Consider the following 22,918-nt stretch of genomic DNA (forward strand, 5'->3'; position numbering starts at 1 on the left):
CATCATATGTGAACATCAACTTGTTGGCAAACATTAGATATTAAACACTCTCTGTCCCCACCACTTAGGAGATGTCACTAAAAGAAAGAGCCCTTAGCTTAGGACCTTGCACACAGGAATAGCTAAAGAAATACTTGTTGGCCTTGACCAGTCGGCTCAGTGGTAGAGTGTCAGCCCAGTGTGTGGCTGTCCTGGATTGATTCCCTATCAGGGCACACAGGAAAAGTGACCATCTGCTTCTCCACTTCTTCTCATCCCCCTTTCTCTCCCTCTCTCTCTCTCTCTCTCTCTCTCTTTCTCTCTCTCTCTCCCCCTCCCTCTCTCTTTCTTCTTGTCCTGCAGCCATGGCTCTATTTGTTTGAGCGCATCAGCCCCAGGAGCTGAGGTGGAGCCTCCACCTCAGGAGTTAAAAATAGCTTGGTTGCGAGCATGACCCCAGATGGGGGTTGCTGGGTGGAGCCCAGTTGGGGTGCATGCAGGAGTCTAGCTCCCCTCCTCTCACTTAGAAGAGAAAAAAAATTAAAAAAAAGAAAGAAAGAAAAAAGAAATGCTTGTTGCATGCGCAGCATATAAAAAGTTTTAAATAAGCACACAAAAAATATATATCTAAACAAGGTCCTTTCTCTCTCCATACACATATCCAAATGCCTTTCAGAATAACAATCAACCTCTACATTTCACACGAAAATTTTGAAGTACCACTCCCATTGTCCAGAAGAGGACAGGTCAGCTGAGAGAAGTGAGGAAAGCACCCGAGTCCACCAAGCCAGTGGCCCATCACATGGGCGCTGAATTCAGACCTCCCAGACCCTCCCCACGCCTGTCCATCAGGCTGTGCTGCCTGTGCCTACAACACTTTCGGAACTCGTTTTAAATTTTACCTTTAGAACTCACTGATTTTCGTTTAAACTACAGTAGTTCCCCCCCCCCTTTAGACATGGTTTTGCTTTCCATGGTTTCCGTTACCCACCGTCACTGTGGTCTGAAAATATTAATTGGAAAATTACAGAAATAAACAATTCATAAATTCTACACTGCAGACTATTGTGAGTAGTGTAATGAAATCTCATGCTATCCTGCTCTGTTCAGGAAGGCACGTTGATCATCCCTTTGTCCAGCGTATCCATGTTGTGTATGCTCCCTACCTGTAACCATATTGGTTATCAGAGAGAGAGAGAGAGAAAGAGAGACCACATTCACATAATTTTTATTAAAGTATATTGCTATCATTGTTTTATTTTGCTATTAGTTATCGTTGTTAATCTTTTCTATGCCAAATTTATAAATTTAACTTTCTCATAGGTATGTAGGCATTGGAAAAAATATATTATATATAGGATTCAGTACTATCCATCATTCCACCCGTCCACTGGGGGTCCTGAAGCATAGTCCTTTGGATAAGGGAGGATTACGGTGCTTGAACTTGGTCATCCCTGTTGGAAGTCTCATCTCTAGTTGTGCTCCCGGCCCTCCAACCACTCTCTTCTGCACTGCCAAGTGTTCTTTCTAAAACATACACATAATTTAGGATGCTCCCCCATCTCTCTCCTCCCCTGCACAAAGTCCTTCTGGATAAATTCTATCCACCAGGTATCCTAGGACCTCCACGGTAGTCCCTCTAACTCCCCCTCAATCTCTCCTCCCAGTTCTCTACATCCATTCTCTACTCGGCCAAATCAAGGTCTTTACAAATGTATGGCCTTGAAAACTTACAAGTTTTCTCATATGCATAAATCTTGGGACAGAACATTTCCACCTGGAACCCTCTCGTCCTCCTTCTCCCCCAGCTCTCATACTCTGCAAGCTCTAAAGCTCCATCCACCAAAGTTCATCTTTAGGACCAGATTCTAGGTTAATTTAGATATTCCTCTTCAGGGCTCCCCCCAGCAACCTGCACTTTCCTTCTCTCAAAGCACGCTTCAAACTACTGTTAAAGTAACCACTGACTCTCTACTTTCCCAGTAAACTATATGCTCCTGGGAGATGAGATGGTCTGACCCAGTGCTTAGTATAGATACATGTTTGTAAATGAATAAATGTAAGTAGGAAGGGATGACAGTAAACACTCAACTTTTGGGGGTGAATCTGACTCATAGAATTAGCTGAGAATTATTCCAAGCCAAGTTGAGTAAATAACGTGAGTGATAAAGCTAAGTAAGATTGTTTAGCTTTATCAAACAAATTAAACAAAAATATACTACTCATAAAAATTAGGGGATACTTCATCACTTCATATTCATTTTGTAATATCCCCTAATTTTTGTGAGCAGTATACATTAAGATAGAGACCATTGGGCCCTCGCCAGTTGGCTCAGTGGTAGAGTATTGACCTGGCATGTGGATGTCCCAGGTTCAATTCCTGGTCATGGCACATAAGAGAAGTGCCCATCGGCTTTTCCACCACTCCCCTTCTCGCTTCTTTCTCTCTCTCTCTCTCTCTCTCTCTAATTCCCCTCCTGCAGCCATGGCTCAATTGGAGCAAGGCATCCCGGCCCTGGGTACTGAGGATGGCTCCATGGCCTCCATCTCTAGTGCTAAGAAAAGCTCGGTTGCTGAGCAATGGAGCAACACTCCAGATGGATAGAGTATTGCCCCCTAGTGAGCTTGCCAGGTGGATCCTGGTCAGAGTTCTTGTGGAAATCTGTCTCTGCTTCCTCTCCTTGTACTGAATTAAAAAAAAAAAAAAAAAAAGGCACCTGACCAGGTGGTGGTGCAGTGGATAGAGCATAGGTCTAGTATGCAGATGACCCAAGTTCGAAACCCCAAGGTAGCCATCCTGAGTGCGAGCTCATCTGGCTATGATCTATAGCAGGGGTCCCCAAACTTTTTACACAAGGGGCCAGTTCACTGTCCTTCAGACCGTTGGAGGGACATACAGTGCTCCTCTCACTGACCACCAATGAGGGATGTGCCCCTTCCAGAAGTGCGCCGGGGAGCCAGATAAATGGCCTCAGGGGGCTGCATGCAGCCTGCGGGCCATAGTTTGGGGACGCCTGATCTATAGGATCATAGACATAAACCCACGGTCACTAGCTTGAGCCAAAAGGTTGCTGGCTTGAAGCCCAATGCCACTGGCTTCAGCCCAAAGTCACTGGCTTGAGCAAGAAGGGGTCATGCACTCTGCTGGAGCCCCCCAGTCAAGGCACATATGAGAAAGCAATCAATGAATAATTAAGGCACCACAACAAAGAATTGATGCTTTTCACCTCCCTTCCTGTCTGTCTGTCCCTATCTGTCCCTCTCTCTCTCTCTGTCAGGAAAAAAAAAAAAAAAGATATAGACCACTGTCAAGAAGTGGGAATCAATCCCTATATGTACAAATGTCCCTTCATAGGATGCTCAACAGCACTCAATAAACACCTGTGAGAGGAAATATCATCAAGAGTATTTATTATATTATACTTTAGTGAAATCTCATATTGGGGGCGGGGGAACAATGAGAGGATATTCATAGGAAGGTACTTATCTAAGAAACATTCTAGAAGCTTCAACAAACCTCAGTGGTTTCTCTCAAACTCTCAATCTACCTTCTCACACTTGGAGAAATCAGCTCCATGCTCCCACCCACTTCAGACACAAGCCAACCCTGGCCGCTTGGCTCAGCAGTAGAGCACTGATTCAGCGTGTGAAAGTCGCAGGTTCGATTCCTGGCTAGGGCACACAGAAGAAGCGCCCATCTACTTCTCCATCCTTTCCCCTTCCTCCCTCCCTCCCCTTTCTTTCTCTTTCTCTCTCTCTTCCCCCCCTGCAGCTATGGCTCTATTGATTCGAGCACCTCAGTCCAGGAGCTAAGGATGGCTCTATAGAGCCTCTGCCTCAGGTACTAAAATTAGCTTGGTTATAAGCGCCCCACATGGGTGGAGCATCAGCCCCAGACAAGGGTTACCAGGTATATCTCAGCCAGCGTGTATGTGGGAGTCTGTCTCTATTTCCTCTACTCTCACTTAAAAAAACAAAACAAAACAAAAAAAACAAAAAAAGAACACAAGCCAATGGATACCATAAGATTAAGCATCATAGCTTGATCAAAGGTACTGATTTAAGAAAAATAATTTCTACAGAACTCAATTCTCACCAAGCCATTAACATAGCTCTAAGGACTTTCAAGTTAGTAGACAATGTCAGGCTGGGCTGCTATATTTCAGAGTGCAGTCCCTTACAAATGCTGAGGTAAAGGGACTTCAGTACCTCAGAAAATGTGGCACTTGGCGATATGATAAGTAGAATGGTATTTATCATCTATTTTACAGCTTAATGGACATGAGCCAGATCTCTAAAGGAAGAGTGATTCAGCCCATCAAGTATGCAGAACATCATCTTTCAACAGAGGATGGTCTTTGATGACTTTTTTTTTTTTAAATATCTGAAGTCTCCATCTGAGTGTGGAAAATGCAGAGGCAGAAGAGGCTACAGCTTTTCTACAAGAGCCACAGTCACAGCAAAACTAGATATTCCCAGGAGGAGAAGAGCTAACAATATGCAAACATCCTCTGCTCGCTTCCCAGGGGGCTCCCTTAGAGAGACCACAGACTCATTCCTAACTCTCGCCTTCCCTTTCTCCATGCCTTACAAGTCCTTTTGCAGAGTTTTTGAGAGCTAGATTTCAAGTGTGTTCAGATTAGAAATTTCCAAAATAAAATTTTCTATAAAAACTTGAGTCCTGGCAAGCCCACATCCATGACTTGGTAAGCACTCTCTGTTAAATTATCTGTCCATTAATGAGACAGACGACAAAGTTGTCATTTGGTGAAACTTAAAACCCAGACCCTGCTTCTTCCTTACCACTGACATTTTCCCTAGGAGGCCATCTTATAATCCTTTAAGCAATCCTCTCTTATATTATACAACTCTTTAGGTTTTTTTGTTTTTGTTTTTTCAATAAGGAGATTTATTATTTCAAATAACAGAGTAGAAATAAGACGGTCTAGAAGTCTGGCTGGGTCAAGCACTTAGTGCTGTCAGGGTTCCAGGTCCTGTCCATCTCTCCACACTGTTATCCACAGCATCAGTTTCGTCTTGCAACAGTGGCCAACAGCTGGGACATAGGTTTCCTTCTTCTTGTCAAGGGAGACAGAGAAAAAAACAAGAATCTACTCATGAAATCAGGTCTTCCCCTTCCATCTGATTGGCATGGTTTAAAATATCAGTATTTGTGACTGAACTGGAAGAGAGTTCAGTTTCCCATTGCCATGAATCTCACAAATGGGGAGGGGGGCATGAAATGGGGAGGGGACACCTGCACAAGATAAGATGCTCCTCTGGAGGAGAAAGAGAGGAAAGGGTGTGGGGAGAGACAGAGCGATGCCCGCCATAGGCTTTCCCTGCTTCACACTGTGGCTCTGCTCCCTCGGATGCCGGGAGTGCACACCTCTGAAGCACCTTTATTCCTGGTCATAAGTCTGACCATGACATCGTCTCCTCTCAACTAATCTGAAAAGCTAAAAGTGACAAAATGAAAGTATGGAAACTAGTCTCACTTTAATTCATAATCACAAACATGGTCGGGCTCTCCGCGACCTGCCTGCATGTCCCTTGGTGGATCACTGTCCCACTTCACAGCTTCTCTGCCCCTGCAGGTCTAACACCTGATTCCTCTCCTTCTCATACTAGCTGACAGCCCTCTTTCAGACCTCGCTGAGAAAACAGAAGCTGCCAGATGTTCCCTTAGCAACTCTGCCATCTGGCCCATACCTTCCAGGGCCCTGCCTTTCTGTGTTCACAGCGGATGACCCGGATGACCCGGCTCCTCTGTCAGACTGATCTGACCACCGACCTGACCCACCACTTGCACCTCGGTTCTTGCTCCGCACCCGGCTCTTCTCTCCCCAACTCTAGCAATGTGAAAAACAAACGCTATTAACATAACAAACAGAAAGACAAAAAAACTCTTCCTTGATCTTTTCCCTCCTGATTTGGCCTCATTTTCCCACAAGAAAACATTTTTAAGGTGCAACTATTTAGTTTTAAAACATGCTCTGAGTTATTATCTAAACGTCTTTCATTTAAAAAAAAATCATTACAAATAGCCATGTTATAAATGACTTTCCCAGTTAAGAAATTTCCAAGTGAGGAGTGACGTCACGGAAATGGTGCCGTGAGAAGCGCGTCCGACAGCTCTCCCCTAAATCACAACAAATTTATCAACTAGAAACAGAAAAATTTATCCTCGGAGCATTCCGGAGTTCCACACAAACTGATAGCGGAAGGACTGTTATCACTTGAATCTGAGAGACGAGGGTGTGGAGGAATCTACCACAGGGACGTTCTTTCAAACCGCAAGGAAGTGCGCCTGTGGTGAGTCAGCCCATATACTTGGGAACCGCGAGCCGCGAGCAGCCGACGCGAACCGCCACCGCGAGCCGACGCGAGCGGCACCCGCGAGCCGCAGCGAGCAGCCGCGCGCGCCCGGTCCGGTTGAGCACCGCTGACGTTCCCAGCGGCCCGCACACTGCGAGTGGGGGTCGCCGGCCACCGGTGCCCGGAGCGCCCCATTCGCACGCATGCCTTGGGCATTCCACGCACCCAGGGCGCCCTGCTGGCCCGCACACCCAGAGGGCTCCATTATCCTGTGCCTGGTGCGGTCCAGCCGCCAGCGGGGGGCCAGCGGGAGAGGCTTGGGAGATTCTCTCCGTGGGCGGGGCACCTCACCCAGCCATTCAAGCTAACAATCAAGCGTTGGGGGAGGGGCGCGCGCAGGCAGCCTAAAATACCTTCGGAAGCACAGCTGCGACCCAATCACTGAAATTAGCTTAACCCATAAAATCTGCGCACCCTCGGTTCTAATTGATAAGATCTCTCTCAGTTCAGCGATCCAAGACAAGAGGCGTGATATTTTTTAGTGCCTCTCGCTAAAGGGGCGGGGGCAACTTCTGATTGATAGAGCCTCCATATTCAGGGATAAACGCTAACAAGAAGGACTTGGCAGATAATAAGGTCTATACTACACTAGTCGTAAGCAGAGACTAGTGCCTCTTCTTCCCTGCAAAAACAGGCTACAAAGTGTGGAAAGCCTGGGTTGAGAGGTCCAACTAAATGATAGGCGCTGAACAGTCACCTTGACAACAATTGACTCCCACCCCCGCCTGATTACACTGGAGGCCCTGACTCTCAGAGCCTTTCCCAAAGCCTTGCACTGAGTGGGGATAGAGTGGGGATTTCCCAGCTCTTTGAGCCTCTTACTCCCCAGGCAGAAGCAGTTGCAGCCTTATAGCTGGATCACCAGGCTGCTAATTCAGAAAGGGGGGACTAGGAGAGAGAATCCAGGAAAGCAAACTCTCTCATCGTTGGACCCTGCAAACGCCAACAAGCCTTTACTTCCAGCAAGACTAAAGCCAATTATATGACATTGCCATAGAATCCCATCAACTGCAAATCCCTACCTAAGAGTGACACAGGGGCAGAGCCTGGGGTACAGAGTCACCGACTAGGAAGAGGGAGAGAAAAGAAAAAGGAAGAAGTTAACCTCTCAAAATCAAGAAAAACCCACAGACTTTACAACTTGATACATTAATTTTTTGTTGTTGTTGTTGTTGTTGTTTGTTTCTTCTATCTTTTTGCCTTTATTTCCTCCACCTCGGTCCTTCTATTCTCTGCCCATCTTATGCTTCCCCTTTCTTGAACTACACTACCCATGAGTGTTGCATTTTATTTTTCTTCTTCATCCTCACCCTCCTTTAAGGTTATACTCCAAAACACTTAACTCTCACTCTCTCCTCTTTTGTTTTTTTTTTGTCTTGCTTTATTTTGTTTTTTTCTCCTCCTATTTTATTTCTTCCTTCGTTTTTCTCTTTTTCTTATTTTTTCCTTTCTATTCGTTTTTTCTTTTCTCATTTTACTTTCCTCCCATAAAATCCTCAATCACGAACAAATTAGTTAATTTGGGACTTAAGGCTTTTTTTTGGCTTTATTTCTCTTTTTTGCTTTTGTTTTTATTTTTTTTTTCTCTTGTTTGTTTATTTTTGTGGCATTTTGGGTCCTCCCAACCCAAGGTCTCCATTGTATTTAGTCTTCGCTCCACTTAATACAACAGATTTTTACTTATTATTTTTATTTTTTCTTCTTCATTATTCTTTTTTGGTCCTTTTTTCTGATTCCCTCTTATCCCTCTCATTATATCTCTTAGTTGACCATCACTTACAAGCAAATCATCTTATGCTTGTCTAAGATTTTCTTCCTTTTTTTTTTTTTTGCATTTAGTAGGTCCCTACTCCCTTTTTTTTGCCCCTTGAACTCTTCACCCCAAATCAGGCCCTCCATTATAGGCACGATATTTCCCTGAGGAGGGGAGAGGAGGGAAAGAGAAGAGAGAAAAAAAGGGGGAAATAATAAATTATTACTGTTTTTTTTTGTGGGGTGTTTTACCCTTTTTTTTTTTTCTTTTTACTCTTTATTAATTCTAATTAGTGCTATCAATAAGACCACCCTCAGATGCCGATAAGAAAGAGGAAATCGAATATTATGGATACAAAAGAAAGAGAGGTAACACAAATAGATGTGGAAAAATCTATGGAGAAAAGACTTAACATATTGGAAGCCTTGGAGCTAAATGACAGAGAATTTAAAATAGAAATCTTAAAAATACTCAGAGATATACAAGAAAACACAGAAAGGCAATATAGGGAGATCAGAAAACAACTCAATGAACACAAAGAATATATTACCAAGGAAATTGAAACTATAAAAACAAATCAAACAGAAATGAAAAATTCAATTCACGAGCTCAAAAACGAGGTAACAAGCTTAGCTAACAGAACAGCCCAGATTGAAGATAGGATTAGTGAAATAGAAGACAAACAACTTGAGGCACAACAGAGAGAAGAAGAAAGAGACTCAAAAATAATAAAAAACGAGAAAGCCCTACAGGAATTGTCTGACTCCATCAGAAAGAATAAGATAAGAATAACAGGTATATCAGAGGGAGAAGAGAAAGAAAATGGAATGGAGAATATACTCAAACAAATAATAGACGAGAACTTCCCAAGCCTGTGGAAGGAACTAAAGCCTCAAATTCAAGAAGCAAACAGAACACCAAGTTTTCTTAACCCCAACAAACCCACTCCAAGGCACATCATAATAAAGATGACACAAACCAATGACAAAGAAAAAATTCTCAAGGCAGCCAGGGAAAAGAAGAGTACAACATATAAAGGAAGGCCTATTAGATTATCATCACATTTCTCAGCAGAAACTCTACAAGCTAGAAGAGAATGGACCCCAATATTTAAAGCCCTGAAAGAGAGGAACTTTCAGCCAAGAATACTATACCCATCAAAGCTATCCTTCAAGTATGAAGGAGATATAAAAACATTCACAAATACAGAAAAGATGAGAGAATTTATCAACAGAAAGCCCCCACTCCAGGAAATACTAAAGGGGGTTTTCCAACCAGATTCAAAGAACAAAAGAAAACAACACCACAAGTAACAGCTCCACCAAGAACACAATAAAACCAAACTTAAACTGTGACAACAAAGGAAAAAAAGGGGGGAGAGGATGGAGATTAACAGTAGCAAAGGATGATGAAGTGCAGAAATACTTATAAGATAGGGTACTACAATGAATATGGTAGGTACCCTTTTCACTACTTAATGGTAACCACCCTTAAAAAAACCACCACAAAAACACTTGACTTAAAAAAGGTAGCAACAGAGGAAAGAAGTATGGAACACAAACAAACAAAAACAAATGATAGAAAAACAAAAAAGAAGAATCAAACTAGATACAAAACTAACAGAAAGCAATTTATAAAATGGCAGTAGGGAACCCACAAGTGTCAATAATTACACTAAATGTAAATGGATTAAACTTACCAATAAAAAGACACAGAGTAGCAGAATGGATTAAAAAAGAAAATCCAACTATATGCTGCCTACAAGAAACGCATCTAAGCAACAAGGATAAAAACAAATTCAAAGTGAAAGGCTGGAAAACAATACTCCAAGCAAACAACACCCAAAAAAAAGCAGGCGTAGCAATACTCATATCTAATAATGCTGACTACAAGACAGAAAAAGTACTCAGAGACAAAAATGGTCATTTCATAATGATTAAGGGGAAGTTGAATCAAGAAGACATAACAATCCTTAATATATATGCACCAAACCAAGGAGCACCAAAATATATAAGACAGCTACTTATTGACCTTAAAACAAAAACTAGCAAAAATACAATCATACTTGGAGACCTCAATACACCGCTGACGGCTCTAGATTGGTCATCCAAACAGAGAATCAATAAAGATATAGTGGCCTTAAACGAAATACTAGAACACCTGGATATGATAGACATCTACAGGACACTTCATCCCAAAGCGACAGAGTATACATTTTTCTCTAGTGTACATGGAACATTCTTAAGAATTGACCATATGTTGGGCCACAAAGACAATATCAGCAAATTTAGAAAAATTGAAATTGTACCAAGCATATTTTCTGATCATAAAGCCTTGAAACTAGAATTCAACTGCAAAAAAGAGGGGGAAAAACCCACAAAAATGTGGAAACTAAACAACATACTTCTAAAAAATGAATGGGTCAAAGAAGAAATAAGCGCAGAAATCAAAAGATATATACAGACAAATGAAAATGAAAATACGACATATCAGAATCTCTGGGATGCAGCAAAAGCAGTAATAAGAGGAAAGTTCATATCACTTCAGGCCTATATGAACAAACAAGAGAGAGCCGAAGTAAACCACTTAACTTCACACCTTAAGGTACTAGAAAAAGAAGAACAAAGACAACCCAAAACCAGCCGAAGAAAGGAGATAATAAAAATCAGAGCAGAAATAAATGAAATAGAGAACAGAAAAACTATAGAAAAAATCAATAAAACAAGGAGCTGGTTCTTTGAAAAGATCAACAAAATTGACAAGCCCTTGGCAAGACTCACCAAGGAAAAAAGACACAGGACTCAAATAAATAAAATCCAAAATGAAAGAGGAGAGATCACCACAGACATCATAGATATACAAAGAATTATTGTAGAATACTATGAAAAATTATATGCCACCAAATACAACAATCTAGAAGAAATGGATAAATTCCTAGAACAATACAACCTTCCTAGACTGAGTCATGAAGAAGCAGAAAGCCTAAACAGACCAATCAGCAGGGAGGAAATAGAAAAAACTATTAAAAATCTCCCCAAAAATAAAAGTCCAGGCCCAGACGGTTATACTAGTGAATTCTATCAAACATTCAAAGAAGACTTGGCTCCTATTCTACTCAAAGTCTTCCAAAAAATTGAAGAAGAAGCAATACTTCCAAACACATTTTATGAGGCCAACATAACCCTCATACCAAAACCTGGCAAGGATGGCACAAAGAAAGAAAACTACAGACCAATATCTCTAATGAATACAGATGCTAAAATACTAAACAAAATACTGGCAAACCGAATACAACAACATATTAAAAAAATAATACATCATGATCAAGTGGGATTCATCCCAGAATCTCAAGGATGGTTCAACATACGCAAAACGGTTAACGTAATACACCATATCAACAAAACAAAGAACAAAAACCACATGATCTTATCAATAGATGCAGAAAAGGCTTTTGATAAAATACAACACAATTTTATGTTTAAGACTCTCAACAAAATGGGTATAGAAGGAAAATATCTCAACATGATAAAGGCCATATATGATAAACCATCAACCAACATCCTATTAAACGGCATAAAACTGAGGACTTTCTACCTTAAATCAGGAACAAGACAGGGTTGTCCACTCTCTCCACTCTTATTCAACGTGGTGCTAGAAGTTCTGGCCAGAGCAATCAGACAAGACAAAGAAATAAAAGGCATCCATATTGGAAAAGAAGAAGTAAAGCTATCACTTTTTGCTGATGATATGATCCTATACATCGAAAACCCGAAGGACTCCACAAAAAGATTATTAGAAACAATAAACCAATACAGTAAGGTCGCAGGATACAAAATTAACATACAAAAGTCCATAGCCTTTCTATATGCCAACAATGAAATATTAGAAAACGAACTCAAAAAAATAATCCCCTTCACGATTGCAACAACAAAAATAAAATACCTAGGAATAAACATAACAAAGAACGTAAAGGACCTATATAATGAAAATTACAAAGCATTGTTAAGGGAAATCGAAAAAGATACAATGAGATGGAAAAATATTCCTTGTTCTTGGATAGGAAGAATAAATATAATCAAAATGGCCATATTACCCAAAGCAATATACAAATTTAATGCAATTCCCATCAAAATCCCTATGAGATTTTTTAAAGAAATGGAACAAAAAATCATAAGATTTATATGGAACTATAAAAAACCCCGAATAGCCAAAACAATCCTAAGGAAAAAGAATGAAGCTGGGGGCATTACAATACCTGACTTTAAACTATATTATAGGGCCACGATAATCAAAACAGCATGGTATTGGCAAAAAAATAGACACTCAGACCAATGGAACAGAATAGAAAGCCCAGAAATAAAACCACATATATATGGTCAAATAATCTTTGATAAAGGGGCCAACAACACACAATAGAGAAAAGAAAGCCTCTTCAACAAATGGTGTTGGGAAAACTGGAAAGCCACATGCAAAAGAATGAAACTCGACTACAGCCTGTCCCCGTGTACTAAAATTAATTCAAAATGGATCAAAGACCTAAATATAAGACCTGAAACAATAAAGTACATAGAAGAAGACATAGGTACTAAAATCATGGACCTGGGTTTTAAAGAACATTTTATGAACTTGACTCCAATGGCAAGAGAAGTGAAGGCAAAGATAAATGAATGGGACTACATCAGAATTAAAAGTATTTGCTCAGCAAGAGAAACTGATATCAAAATAAACAGATAGCCAACTATATGGGAACTGATATTTTCAAACGACAGCTCAGATAAGGGCCTAATATCCAAAATTTACAAAGAACTCATAAAACTCAACAACAAACAAACAAACAATCCAATTAAAAAATGGGAAGAGGACATGAACAGACACTTCTCCCAGGAAGAGATACAAATGGCCAACAGATATATGAAAAGATGCTCAGCTTCATTAGTTATTAGAGAAATGCAAATCAAAACTACAATGAGATACCACCTCACTCCTGTTAGATTAGCTATTATCAACAAGACGGGTAATAGCAAATGTTGGAGAGGCTGTGGAGAAAAAGGAACCCTCATTCACTGTTGGTGGGACTGTAAAGTAGTACAACCATTATGGAGGAAAGTATGGTGGTTCCTCAAAAAACTGCAAATAGAACTACCTTATGACCCAGCAATCCCTCTACTGGGTATATACCCCAAAACCTCAGAAACATTGATACGTGAAGACACATGTAGCCCCATGTTCATTGCAGCACTGTTCACAGTGGCCAAGACATGGAAACAACCAAAAAGCCCTTCAATAGAAGACTGGATAAAGAAGATGTGGCACATATACACTATGGAATACTACTCAGCCATAAGAAATGATGACATCAGATCATTTACAGCAAAATGGTGGGATCTTGATAACATTATAAGGAGTGAAATAAGCAAACCAGAAAAAAAACAAGAACTACATGATTCCATACATTGGTGAAACATAAAAATGAGACTAAGAGACATGGACAAGAGTGTGGTGGTTACCAAGGGTGGGGGGGGGGGGGGAGGGAGGACATGGCAGGGAGGGAGGGAGAGAGTTAGGGGGAGGGGGAGGGGCACAGAGAACTAGATAGAGGGTGACGGAGGACAATCTGACTTTGGGCGAGGGGTTTGCAACATAATTTGATGACAAAATAACCTAGACATGTTTTCTTTGAATATATGTACCCTGATTTATTAATGTCATCCCATTACCATTAATAAAAATTTATTAAAAAAAAAAAAAGAAATTTCCAAGTTAGAGTGAAAGACACTAAAATAATTACCATAATAAAGGGTTAGTTAGTTCCTTGTTAAATCTTTTGATTTCAATCAATAAAGACCCTCACAATTTGATGTTATCTTCTTTTTACTGCATTTAAATGGAACATCCACTTAAAAAACTAAAGAACTCTCTAAGCTATGTCAATTATATCCCAACATTGTCCCTTGGTTATCCTTTATTATTTATACCAGTTGCACATACCCCACTCCAATGAGGCATTCACCTCAATGAAAATAAATATTTTTCAACTGCTTGGCTAAATTCAAGGAATAAGAGAAAAAGTATTACTGTAGTTATATTGAAATGACTAAGACACATTTTGTTTACTAATCTTAAAATTTGTACTTTCAAGTACAATGGGAAGCAAGAAGGTTAAGTCTTAGTTGGTAGTTCTTCAATTAGATATGAAGAAATATATATATATATGAAAAGGTCATATATATCAAAAGGTATTATACAAATATGGAAAAATTGTTTGTATGTTCTAAAAGGTATGGCATACAAGATAATGTTATGAACTCTTCAGAAATGTCAATAAAACATACATGTAAGATCACCCACTATAACTAGACACTAAGGGGTTATAATTAATTTTAAATTAATTTTGGGAGGAGAGAGAAGATGGCAGCGGAGTAGGCGGATGCACAGACACCCAGCTCTCAACACCAAACTGGAATACAAATCAATTTAGAAAAAATCAGCATGAAAAACCAACACTGAACTGCAAGAACAGCTCTCAAAAACCAAGGAGCAAAGAGGAAGCCACAATAATCCTGGTAAGGAGTGCCTGAATCTCCTCTGCTTACAGGAAGGGAAGGAGGGGGGTGAGGCTGAGAGCCCAGAGAGGATTTCACAGAGGAAAAAGAGCAGAAACTACTGCTCACAGCCACTTACCTGGCGACCAGGGAGCAAGGTGGGTTGAAAAGACCAGCTTATCTCCCAAGTGGAAAAGACAGGGAGAGGGACAGACTGTGAGGAGTTAAGGTATGCAAGAAACAAAATAAAAAAGCTGACTCATTCGTGCTGGAGGCGGCCATAGCTGGGGGAGGGACTGAACCTTTCACAAAACAGAGCTGATGTGCTTCCGGATCAGAGATCTCCGGACATCTATCCAGCTCCAATCAGCACAACAAGACACAGCTGAAAACAAGAAGTGGGGAGGAGGGGCAGTAACTCAGGTCTCCATGGAGATCTGAGATACACCTCCCCCTACTGAAGCTGAGAAAAAAAACCCTGCCCCCAGTGAGATTAGTTGGAGGAAGAGACCTTCAGCGTCTCAGGTTACACCCACAGCATTCCTGGATACAGTTTCAAGGAAGCCCCCTGCTGAGATCAGTTAACAAGACTATCACCTGTTAAGAAAACAAACAAATCAAGACTTCAAAGCTGCCCAAATCCGAAAGTGGATTACAAATAATAGCTGATACCAACCCACAAAGACCTAAAAATAACACAACTGAAAACTGGAGGCAGACAACACCAAGCCTAGACTCAATCAACTCTACAAATAAAAAAAAAAAGAAGAAGATGAGAAAACAAAGGAGTGCAATCCAAATGAAACCACAAGAGACACTTTCGAGAGATGAACTGAGTGATATGGAAATAATCAAACTTCCAGATGCGGAGTTCAAAATAATGATTGTAAGGATGCTTAGGGATCTTAGAACAACAATGGAGGGGGAGTTTGAAAACCTAAATAAAGAAATAGCAAGTATAAAAAAGAATCAGTTGGAGACTACAAATACAATATCAGAAATAAAGACCACAATGGAAGGAATTAAAAACAGGATAGATAGAGCAGAGGATCGAATCAGCGAGTTAGAAGACAACTGGAATGAAGGCATGAAAGCAGAGAAGAAAAGAGAAAAAAGACTCAAAAAGTCAGAGGAAACTCTTAGAGAGCTCTGTGACAACATGAAGAGAAATAACATCCGCATCATAGGGGTTCCTGAAGAAGAAGAAAAAGAACAAGGGATAGAGACTTTGTTCAATCATATCATAGCTGAAAACTTCCCTAAATTAATGCAAGAGAAACTCTCACAAATCCAAGAAGCACAGAGGACTCCATTAAAGAGAAACCCAAAGAAACCTACACCAAGACACATCATAATTAAAATACCAAAGCTAAGCGATAAAGAGAAAATATTAAAAGCTGCAAGAGAAAAAAAAGTTATCACCTACAAAGGAGCCCCCATAAGGATGACATCTGACTTCTCAACAGAAACACTTGAGGCCAGAAGGGAATGGCAAGAAATATTCAAAGTAATGCAGAACAAGAACCTACAACCAAGACTACTTTATCCAGCAAGGCTATCGTTTAAAATTGAAGGAGAAATAAAAAGCTTCCCAGACAAAAAACAACTCAAGGAATTCATTACAACCAAACCAATGCTGCAGGAAATATTAAGGGGCCTGGTGTAAACAGATAAAGTGGGAAAAGAATACAGAAAAAAAAAAAGAAAAAGGAATACACCTTTAAAGAAGAAAATGGCAATAAACAACTACATATCAATAATAACCTTAAATGTAAATGGATTAAATGATCCAATCAAAAGACATAGGGTAGCTGCATGGATAAGAAAACAGGACCCATACATATGTTGTCTACAAGAGACACACCTTAGAACAAAAGACACACACAGATTGAAGGTAAAAGGATGGAAAAAAATGTTTCATGCAAACGGAAATGAAAAAAAAGCTGGGGTAGCAATACTTATATCAGACAAATTGGACTTTAAAACAAAGGATATAGTAAGAGATAAAGAAGGCCACTACATAATGATAAAGGGAGTAATCCAACAGGAAGATATAACTATTATAAATATCTATGCACCTAATATAGGAGCACCCAAATATATAAAACAGACTTTGATGGATTTAAAGGGCGAGATCAACAGCAATACTATAATAGTAGGGGATTTCAATACCCCACTAACATCACTAGATAGATCCTCAAGAAAGAAAATTAACAAAGAAACAGCAGACTTATTGGAAACACTAGATCAACTCGATTTAATAGATATCTTCAGAACCTTTCACCCTAAAGCAGCAGAATATACATTCTTTTCAAGTGCTCATGGTACATTCTCTAGGATAGACCACATGTTAGGGCACAAAAGTGCTCTCAACAAATTTAAGAAGACTGAAATCATATCAAGCACTTTCTCCGATCACAACGGCATGAAACTAGAAATGAATCACAGCAGAAAAGCTCAAAAATTCTCAAACACATGGAAACTAAATAGCAGGGTGTTAAATAATGAATGGATTAAGAATGAGATCAAAGAAGAAATAAAGAAATTCCTAGAAACGAATGACAATGAGCATACAACAACTCAAAATTTATGGGACACAGAGAAAGCAGTGCTGAGAGGGAAGTTCATAGCACTACAGGCACACTTTCAGAAGCTAGAAAAAGCTCAAATAAACAACTTAACCCTGCATCTAAAAGAATTAGAAAAAGAACAGCAAGTAAAGCCCAAATGTAGTAGAAGGAAGGAAATAATAAAGATCAGAGCAGAAATAAATGACATAGAGGCTAAAGAAACAATACAGAGGATCAATGAAACTAGGAGCTGGTTCTTTGAAAAGGTAAACAAGATTGATGCACCTTTAAGTAGACTCACCAAGAAAAAGAGAGAGAGGACTCAAATAAATAAAATTAGAAATGAGAGAGGAGAAATAACAACTGATACAACAGAAATACAAAATATTGTAAGAAAATACTATGAAGAACTGTATGCCAAAAAACTAGACAACCTAGATGAAATGGACAAATTCCTTGAAACGTACAATCTTCCAAAAATCAATCTGGAAGAATCAGAAAACTTAAACAGACCAATTACACCAAAGGAGATCGAAACAGTTATCAAAAAACTCCCAACAAAGAAAAGTCCGGGGCCCGATGGCTTCACAATGGAATTCTACCAAATATTCAAAGAAGAACTAACTCCTATCCTTCTCAAACTATTTCAAAAAATTCAAGAGGAAGGAAGACTTCCAAACTCCTTTTATGAGGCGAGCATAATTCTGATTCCAAAACCAGGCAAAGACCACACAAAGAAAGAAAATTATAGGCCAATATCTCTGATGAATATAGATGCTAAAATCCTCAACAAAATATTAGCAAACCGGATCCAACAATATATGGAAAAAATCATACACCATGATCAAGTGGGATTTATTCTGGGGAGGCAAGGCTGGTACAATATTCGTAAATCAATCAATGTGATTCATCACATAAACAAAAAGAAGGAGAAAAACCATATGATAATTTCAATAGATGCAGAAAAAGCATTTGATAAAATCCAGCACCCATTCATGATCAAAACTCTCAGCAAAGTGGGAATACAGGGAACATACCTCAACATGATAAAAGCCATCTATGAGAAACCCACAGCCAACATCATACTCAATGGGCAAAAATTAAAAGCAATACCCTTAAGATCAGGAACAAGGCAGGGGTGCCCCCTTTCACCACTCTTATTTAACATAGTCCTGGAAGTCCTAGCCACAGCAATCAGACAAGAAGAAGAAATAAAAGGCATTCAAGTTGGAAAAGAAGAAGTAAAACTATCATTATTTGCAGATGATATGATATTGTATATAGAAAACCCTAAAGTCTCTGTCAAAAAACTACTGGACCTGATAAATAAATTCAGCAAAGTGGCAGGATATAAAATCAATACTCAGAAATCAGAAGCATTTTTATACACCAACAATGAACAGTCAGAAAGAGAAATTAAGGAAACAATCCCCTTCACAATTACAACCAAAAAAATAAAGTACCTAGGAGTAAACTTAACCAAGGAGACTAAAGACTTGTACTCGGAAAATTACAAAACATTGATAAAAGAAATCAAGGAAGATACTAACAAGTGGAAGCATATACCGTGCTCATGGTTAGGAAGAATAAATATCATTAAAATGTCTATATTACCCAAAGCAATTTATAAATTCAATGCAATACCAATTAAAATACCAATGACATACTTCAAAGATATAGAACACATATTCCAAAAATTTATATGGAACCAAAAAAGGACACGAATAGCCTCAGCAATCTTAAAAAAGAAGAATAAAGTGGGAGGTATCACACTTCCTGATATCAAGTTATACTACAAGGCCATTGTACTCAAAACAGCCTGGTACTGGCATAAGAACAGGCATATAGATCAATGGAATAGAACAGAGAACCCAGAAATAAACCCACAGTTCTATGGACAACTGATATTTGACAAAGGAGGTAAGGAAATACAATGGAGTAAAGACAGCCTCTTTAACAAATGGTGTTGGGAAAATTGGACAGCTACCTGCAAAAAAATGAAACTAGATCACCAGCTTACACCACTCACAAAAATAAACTCAAAATGGATAAAAGATTTGAATGTAGGCCGTGAAACCATAAGCATCTTAGAAGAAAACATAGGCAGTAAGCTTTCCGACATCTCTCGGAGCAATATATTTGCTGATTTATCTCCACGGGGAAGTGAAATAAAAGACAGGATAAACAAATGGGACTATATCAAACTAAAAAGCTTTTGCACAGCTAAAGACAACAAGAACAGAATAAAAAGACAAACTACACAATGGGAGAACATATTTGACAATACGTCTGATAAGGGGTTAATAACCAAAATTCATAAAGAACTTGTAAAACTCAACACCAGGAAGACAAACAACCCAATCCAAAAATGGGCAAAAGAGATGAATAGACACTTCTCCAAAGAGGACATACAGATGGCCAATAGGCATATGAAAAAATGCTCAACATCACTAATCATTAGAGAAATGCAAATTAAAACCACAATGAGATATCACCTTACACCAGTCAGAATGGCGCTTATCAACAAAACAACACAGAATAAGTGCTGGCGAGGATGTGGAGAAAAGGGGACCCTCCTGCACTGCTGGTGGGAATGCAGACTGGTGCAGCCACTGTGGAAAACAGTATGGAGATTCCTCAAAAAACTGAAAATCGAACCGCCTTTTGACCCAGCTATCCCACTTTTAGGAATATACCCCAAGGACACCATAGAACGGCTCGAAAAGGAGAAATGCACCCGCATGTTTGTGGCAGCATTGTTCACAATAGCTGGAAACAGCCCAAGTGTCCGTCAGAGGACGAGTGGATTAAAAAACTTTGGTACATATATACTATGGAATACTACTCAGCCATAAGAAATGATGACATTGGATCATTTACAATAGCATGGATGGACCTTGATAACATTATACGGAGTGAAATAAGTAAATCAGAAAAAAAACTGAGATGAATCCATACATAGAAGGGACATAAAAATGAGACTCAGAGACATGAACAAGAATGTGATGGCAACAGGGGCGGGGGGGTTGGGGGAGGGGGGAGGGGGTGAAGAAGGAGAGAGGGGTTAGGGGAGGGGAGGGGCACAAAGAAAACCAGATAGAAGGTGACAGAAGACAATTTAACTTTGCGGGAGGGGTATACAGCACAATCAAATGTCAAAATAATCTAGAGATATTTTCTCTCAACATATGTACCCTGATTTATCAATGTCACTGCATTAAATTTAATAAAAAAATATTAATATTAAAAAAAATTAATTAATTTTGGGAAATACCTGAAGATTCTTCCCCATCTAAAATTATTAATAGGTTCCCACAAAAGCTAAGATTACCCATTTTTAAAACTGCCTGCTTCTCAGGTCTTCTCTTCCCTCTGACTGGTTACTTTGTACATACGAGATCTGAGCACTGGGAGACAGGAACAGTGCTCACCTTTTTTGGCGAGTTTATGAGAAGAGGAAGAAAAGACGGTGGATATACCACACACTTACCATTTCACACTGTGCATCTTGATAGTCTTTATAAAAAATAATATCCCTGTAAAGCTACAACAAATACTGTCAAAAAGCACTCAAACACAGAATTCCTGAGAAAATCCGTATCAGAACCATGCATTTTATTTGTTCACCTACAAAGAATATATCATGCAAACTTTTCCATAGCCCTGAAATTACCAGTGACTCACCTAAGCTAGAAAGCTTTCTATTTTTTTCTTTGCAAAATTGGATAGAAGAAAAACACCAAGTATGATATTGTATATTTTTATATATAACCATCTAATACCCTAGTTTTTAACTAGGAATCAATAGATCAATAAAGAGTATTGATTGATGAGGTCTAGCACCACCCCATGCCCAACTCTGACGGCAGCTTTGAACATGCCTCTTTCTCCTTCTACAGCATCCATTACTACACAGAAAATGGAAAGGATCTGCAGTGGGAATCACAGACTCTTAAGGTGAAGTGGTAAGAAAGTTGGACTCTGGTATTCCTTTGAATTAGACCTTCTTTCTGCTCCCACTTCACTCACACTTCAACTGCCTAACAGAAACCCAACCAGCAACCTGTTACAAAATATGTGGGAGGCTAAATGGTGGGTTATTTTATTAGATGTATCTATCACCTGTTTGTTTTTAAAAGGTGGGGGTTAGCAAACTTCTTCTGTAAAGGGCCAGCTAGTAAATATTTTAGTCTTTTTGAGCCATATGGTCTTGGTCACACTGACTGAAGTCTGCCTTTGTAATGTGATAACACCCATAGACAATTCATAAACAAATGGGTGGGGCTGTGTTCCAATAAAACTTTATTTACAAAGACAAACAATGGGCCAGATTTGGCCTGTGGGTCTTGAGTTTGACAGCTTCTGTTTTAAGAGAATAGTTCAAGCTTTTTTTTCTTCTGTCATACTGGTGAAACTTTGACATGTATTGTAGCCCAGAGAGTATCTGATGGCAAGTGTGTTAATCATAACTAGATTTTTAAGGGGAAAAAAATAACATCGAGTCTCATCAAGAGTGGCTAATTTTGCATTCCCAAAAGCCAGCTGCCCAGGCACTGCTCTAATCCACTAAAGGTGTGTGGGTTATTAATGCCAGCCATTGTCAGGCATGTTTTGGTTTCTTCCTTGCATGTCTAGCTAGCATTTACTTTTATCAGTAGTGGACAGAAATCTCTCCAGTTTCTCCATAAAGGACATTCAATGTGGCATTAGAATTTCAGGCCCAACACACTTGGGAAAAGTCCCTCAAACCTGTACACTCATTTTCTATCTAACTAAATGCTCCGCTTTCCTGCTCCTGAACATCTGAGGAGCAAGCAGAGTCACTGGCATGCAGTTGAGTCTTGACACAACCCTCTGCCGCTATGCTATCTCCAGGGCAGGGGCAAAGAGCAGATGCAGAAGACATCAGACCTGGCCTAGCACACCTGTCTCAGAATCCTCCTCTCACAGAGCGAGGAAACTTAGGAAACTAATTTGTCTCATTGTGCCTAAACAAAAATTTGGGAAAAACACAGTACCCTCTTTTTAAAAATGCATGTCTATTTTTTGCCTTCGCCAAAAAAGAGAGGGTGGAAGCGAGGAGGTGGCGGGAAACTGACTTCTTGAATATGGCAGATAAGCTGTCTTTTTAATCTGGCCTTAGCCTAAACAGCAGTCTACGTGTTGTTCCACGCCCTTGCTTGTTAAAGTGTTTGCTTTATGTGGGAGAACAAGGCCCCTTGGAAGTGGAGGTTGCCTTTCAGGTAGAAATAACCCCCAGCAGAACCTCGAGATTGGGAAATGCATCCTCCATGACTTTTAAAAAAATTTTTATTGGCTCTAAAACCTAATGATAAAGATGTTTCAATACCAATTGTTGGGAGACGATTATTAATAGAAAAAAAATCAAGTTGCAATGAAGCCTCTGACTCAGTGTCACCCAGCTTCCAAGGGACTTGATGTAGATTCTTCAGGATACGCACCTATGTGGTATGAACTTTTTGATTATTATTACTTGTTAACATTTTTACTCTTGGCACATGGGTGCCAAGAGACCTTGGCAAGATGAGCATTTTATAAATCTGCTAAATAAATAATTGAAGGCTCCCAATCAATATCACCTAAGTGATAATGAACAAAATAAGCTAACAAACAAAATAGAATATATACATATACATACGTGTGTGTGTGTGTGTGTGTGTGTGTGTGTGTGTGTG

At 39.6% G+C, this 22,918-nt stretch overlaps 1 protein-coding gene across 9 annotated transcripts in view; it reads right to left on the minus strand.

Moving 5' to 3' along the window:
- NTRK2 (neurotrophic receptor tyrosine kinase 2) overlaps positions 1-22,918 on the minus strand; it is a 363,188-nt gene that overhangs the window by 233,778 nt on the left and 106,492 nt on the right. The window lies entirely within an intron of this gene.

This window comes from Saccopteryx bilineata, chromosome 2 (genome assembly GCF_036850765.1).
Source record: "Saccopteryx bilineata isolate mSacBil1 chromosome 2, mSacBil1_pri_phased_curated, whole genome shotgun sequence".
In the NCBI taxonomy this organism is placed as follows: Eukaryota; Metazoa; Chordata; class Mammalia; order Chiroptera; family Emballonuridae; genus Saccopteryx; species Saccopteryx bilineata.